The 5999-nt window shown below is 33.9% G+C and overlaps 1 pseudogene; it reads right to left on the bottom strand.

Annotated features, from left to right (window-relative positions):
* Positions 1-2927: 2927 nt before the first annotated feature.
* LOC112476579 lies at positions 2928-3046 on the bottom strand (annotated as a pseudogene).
* Positions 3047-5999: the final 2953 nt, after the last annotated feature.

Raw genomic sequence — 5999 nt, 5'->3', positions numbered from 1 at the left:
TCCTATAGTGTAGATTTCTTGATAATCAGGCTTCTCAGTTTTTGTTAATCTAAGCATATATTTATTTTATACATTCTTGAAAGATGGTTCTACTGAATACATAATCTGGGTTGATACTTTTGTCTCTCAATAATTTGAAGAGATTGTCCCACTCTTTCTGACTTTATTGCTGTTGCTGTCATTCTAACTGCCATTCCTTGCTATGTGATCTCACGTTTACAGGTTTTCATTTTAAGTGTACTTGTAATAAATTTTGATTCCTGAACCTGCAGCGATTCATGCTTTCATTAGATCTCAAGAATTATAGCCATTATGTCTTTAAATTTCCCTTCTCTTCCTTTCTGTCTATTCTCTTGTTCTGGAACTTTGTCTATGTTAGCCTTCTCTTTCTGTCCTCCATAGATCTCTTTCATAGTCCCCATTTCCTTGTTTATTTATGATGCATTGTGTATAATTTCCCAAGATATATTATCATTAATTCTCTCTTCAAATGTGTTTACCTCTTACAATTGTTTTTTTTATTCCAACAGTTATATTTTCATAGATTTTTAAAATTGTTTCACTTTTCCCTCAAATATATGATTTTATAGCTTTTAATTGGTTATCTTCGTGATGGTATCTTTTATTTCTTTTGACATTCATACATTTTTGCTCAAAATTTTTTATAAGTCTATATAGGAAGTCTTAGGGATCTAAATCTGTTATCATTCTTTACTGACACTAACTAATAATGTTATCTGCTGTTTTCTTTGTAACTTTTAATTTTGATCTCATTGCTTTATCTGTGTGGCATTGCAGTGGGTCTAAATTAGGTAACAATTCCAGCAGAGAGGATTTTCTTGTGCTTCTGCTGATATCCAAGAGGTTCAAACACCTAAGGACCATTTTAGTTCCCTTTACGGATCCAAGAACAGCTGAGAGTTGAGGCTAAACTCGATACTTCAGTGATGGCCTAAGGCTCAATGATTTGACTTGATTCTGTAGGCAGAGAGGTATCCACACTGTTGACTACCAGCATCCTTCTGTATCAGGGACATTGGGATAAAACACCTCTGAAAAGATACTTCATTCATTTAGAAAGTCAACACATATTTTTGGTGTGTCTGCCTAGTGCCAGATAGTATGCTTGTTAGGCATTCAATAAACAGCAGGTAATTTGATAAGACTTTATAAATAACATTTAATTTTTCTATTTTCCAAATTTTCCAGTTCTCATCGCCATTTCTAACATCTCTACCTGGGATCATGGTTTTACTCTGTATTCCTGTCTGATCAAATAACACATATAGGAAATTTAGAGGCAGCCATTAGGGAGGAAGGGGAGAGATGATTGAGTAAAAATACATTTCATTTCTAAATAAGCCAATGGGAAAAATGGAGTAAAATCTCAAATTATTAATAAACTGTTCCAAATGCTCTAATGACTGGTTTTCAATGTGAAAATAAAATATAAAAACTGTTCTCGGAGTTATTTTTAAACAGAACTTGTCTCTAATTCAGTGTAACAAATGTATACATAATGAAATAATGATCTTAACTAAAATCTCACTAATATATTAGGGCACAAAAATCACCAGGAAAGGAGTGTGTGTGGTGATGCCAGACATGCCATGGGTCCCACCGGGGTGGGCTGGATCGAGAAGGTGGTGGCTCACCCTGGACACCGGAAGCAGGCTACACATGTCAGTGTACTTCACTGAAGGAGGCCAGGTCCCCAAAATACAGGTCAAAGTCATCCCTTGTGTTTTAAGTTAACTTCTACTGTTTGTCATTTGATATTTCATCTTAGAGGAGTATGTTACTGATAAAAAAGAAAAAGTGTGACTTATTTCTGAATAGTAAATAAGGTGATTGGGAGCAGTCTGAGCCAAGTGCTCAATTGTGTTGCTGCTAAAGTACATCAAGTACATGACACTTGCTCAGTAGGAAAGACTACTGGCAGACTGACAAAATGAATCACTGTTGAAATGTATTCAAACAGAATTAGAGAGTACCAGAGCTAGAATCTAACAGGAAATAAGCCCCATGGGTCATTCTGAGTTATAACTTTTTCAATGTGTCTGTATGAGTTTAAGTTTATTTGAATAATATGAGGATGTACTGTATTGAGCAAGGGGATGACTTTTCTGTGACATACGGGAAAGTTTTCTTTTATCACTCAGGTTTTATCGTCTGATGTTTTACTTTTTATACAAGCCTTTTCCCCTTCACATTAGAGTAATTTTAGTCAATGTTTTTTCAAGATATGACTAACTTTTATTTTGTTGTCTTTAAAAAAAGTTAAATTGTCACAATGATTTTTTTAAATAGATCCTACTCTGCACAAAATTTAAAATTCATTCTTGGTTTTTATTTGAAACTTGAAGAATAAATCAAATTGATACTTTCCAGTCTTTGGCTTTCAAAGTACATTTTGCAATCCTTTTATCACTGTGTGTATTCAGAGAAGTATTTTTAGAATTCAAATATGAGCATATAATTTTCCTGTCAAGACTGTTCAGTGGTACCCACAGGCCTGAAACATACCAGGCCTGCCCCGAGTCTGGCACATACTTTCCATTCAGCTCCTAATAAGATCCTCTTCGCCTCTGTGCTCCAGTCACACAGGACTGACTTCTCCTCTTTGGTGCATAGTCTCCTTTCTAGATGAGATATTGGAAACCCAAATACAGACAGAGGCAGATTAATGTAAAGTGAAACAGGTCAGATGTAAGATGGGGGGAGTGGTGGTGGTTGTGGCAAACTGGAACACACTCTCATGAAAGCATTGGTTCAGCTGATCACTGCCATGTATTAGACTCTCACATTTTTCAAGAAATCTGGAAATCTGATTTTTTTCTGTAATCTCCAAGTTCTTAAATGTTGGTGACTAGTTCCTTTTTTCTTTTCTTTTCTTTTTCTTTTCCTTTTTTTTAAATTATTATTTATGCCTACAGCACCTGGTCTTCCTAGGTGGTCTCCCATGCAAGTACTAACCAGGCCCGACCCTGCTTAGCTTCCAAAATCAGATGGGATCAGGCTTGTTCACGGTGGCATGGCCGTAGATCATGGTGACTAGTTTTTTAAGTGCTATGAAAGTCAATAAATCATTCTGCTTACTATATGTGTTTCTGTAGGCAGCCAGATTGCTAACTCTCTTAACGACACCCGTCCTCGTTGTCATTACTCTCCTCTCCCTAGGCCTTAGCTTCTCATCTCAGGAGATTCTCTTGTTCTACCTTTTGCAACATGCACCATACTTTTTTGAGTCATCGTCCTCATTAGACTCTTACAAATTTCATGAGGTTAGCGACCGTGCACACCTATTTTTATTGTTTCTAAAACAATGGTTGGGACATAAAAGGCCACACAATAAATATTTGTGAATCTAATTTAAATGGATTATAAAATTATCTTCATTATATTAATGTTAGGTATATCTATCCTATATATACCCATATTATAGATTGAGAAATCGTAATACTGTGGACTTAAAATGACCTTTTTGAGGTCATTCAGCCCTTAGTAATAAATCCATCTTCTGAGATCATAGCTCTTGCCATTGGGCCATGCTATCTTTCTTAGTAATCCTTAGGTTTTCATAATATTGGAAGTTTGAAAGCTTTGACCACTATAGATTATTTAAAACTAATTCTGAATATGTGTTTACACGTTTGTTATATAGACAGAGAGAGATCAAAAGGAAATCTAGGAAAGCAAAAACAAATAGTATTGCTAAAAGACATAAAGAATGTGTTTAATTTGGAAAAATGTTTTTTTCTGGATTTAATGCTTTCATGTACAATTAACATTTGGTTAGGCTATAGTAATGATTAATTGTCTGACCCATACATACATTATTCTGAATTTCTTTGCTCCATTACAGGAGATGAGAGTAAATCTTGATTGCCTAAAAAGTCTATTTTTTAAAAAATCTCCATATTGGTTATGTTGGCATCTATGGATATGCTGGGGAGATGGAAGAAGGGAATGAGAAAAATAAAATACAGGATGTAGAAGAAAAAAAGTTCTAGAGCTGAGAATATAAATGAATTATAAGAAAATAATAAGCAATAATTGGTTATTTTATGGGTCTATTTTTAAATTATAATCAGAAGGAGCCAAAGATTTCAAGAGGGCAATTTGTTATTATAGTTCAAGATCATAAAAAATGTTCATTTTCTTTGAATCAATAATGCTATTTCTAGGATTCTCTTCTAAGGAAATAAATATATTCAAAATAGGTAAATGGTTTTATAAGTTATGGTATATCCCAACAATAGTATATCACAAAATTACTAGTGATGTTTTAAAAAATAATAAATGATGTAAACAAATGGCCTTTTATAGGGTTAAGTAAGAAAAAAAAAATCCAAATCTTCATAATACGTGTAATCTCAATGTTAAGAAAAAAGCGAAAATAAAAGACTATAAAATAAATACTCTAAAATTTGTTATGGTTGGGCAATAAAATTTTGAGTAATTGTATTTTTTAAAAAAAGTTCTGGACTTTATAGATGTTAAATAAAGAAGAAAATCAAATTAAGAGATATATCCTTTAAGGCAAGTCATAACGCCTAAATGAAACATGTGATAAGGAAAGGCAATATTCTCCCTAACTCTGACTTTCTTTCACGTCGATTGTATAAATTCCTCCTTCTCTATTTTTGGCATTTTAAAAAAATGTGTAGAATCAAAATAAAACAACTATAGTGTATAAATCTCTATATTAGGCCAAATAATGGCTCCTCAAAAAGGTTCACATTCTAATTCCCTAAACCTGTGAATATGCTACTTATACGACAAAATGAGCTTCATGGATGTGGTTCAGTTAAGGATCCTGAGCCTGGGAGATAGTCCTGGATTATTTAGATGGGCCCGATATAATCTCAAGGGTGCTCAGGAGAGGGAGGCAGGAAAGTCATAGTAGTAGAAGGAGATGAGAGAGGCAGGAAGGGAAAGATGGAAAGAGAGGGAGGAGGAGAAAGATTTGAAGATGCTATACTACTGGCCTCAAGGACGGACCATAAACTGGAACGCAGGTGGTCTCCAGAAACTATAAAACATAAAGAAATGGGTTCTTCCCTAGAGTTTCCAAAGGGAATGCAACCTCGTTGACTTGCAGACTCCTCGATTTTAGGACTTCTGATCTCAAAACTGAAAGATAATAAATTTATATTGTTCTAAGCTACTAAATTTATGGTAATTTGTTAACAGCACCAATAAGGAACTAATAGCATCCCAAGTTTTCTGGTAATAGGGTAGAATTATTAATACTAGATTCTAAAAACATTTTATTATAGAAGTTTTGAATCGTACATAAAACTTTCAGTCATATTGGAAGAATAGTTTAGTGAATCCCTTAGTACCCATCATTTAGTTTCAGAAATTAACGACATTTAAACAATCTTGTTTTATCTGTTTCCCAATTTTATTTTCTTTTTGCGGGAGTATAGCACTTTATATCTAATCATAGATATCATGTCATTTTACCTGTAACTATTTCAATATGTGTCTTCAATGATAACAACTATTTTAAAACTTAATCTCATGTGACTATTACATCTAGCAAAATCAATAATTCCTTAATAACATCTAATACCCATGTCATATTCAAATTTCTCAAATTGTCTTCCAAATGTACTTTTACAGTTGGTTTATTAGAATCAAGATGTGAACAAAGCTCACACATTACATTTGATTTTGTCTCTTAGTTGCTTTTATTCTGTAACAGTGACCTTCACCACCCCGCCGGCACACTATTTTTCTATCATTAAGTTGTTGAAGAAACTGGGTATTTGTTCTATAGAATAGCCTACATTCTGGATTTGGTGATTGCTATTTATGTTTTTCCTCTTTACTCCATATTTCCTATAAACTGGTGGTTAGTCCTAGAGGCTTGATGATATTGACTAGCTCCATGTCTCAGTCAGGTCAGGCTGTCATACCCAAATTACACTGACTTGGTTGCTTAAGCAACAGATGTTCATTTTTTTCACTGTTTAGTAGGCTAGGAAGTG

This window comes from Pteropus alecto, unplaced genomic scaffold (assembly GCF_000325575.1).
Source record: "Pteropus alecto unplaced genomic scaffold, ASM32557v1 scaffold101, whole genome shotgun sequence".
NCBI classification, from domain to species: domain Eukaryota; kingdom Metazoa; phylum Chordata; class Mammalia; order Chiroptera; family Pteropodidae; genus Pteropus; species Pteropus alecto.
This window is presented reverse-complemented; position numbering and strand designations above follow the sequence as displayed.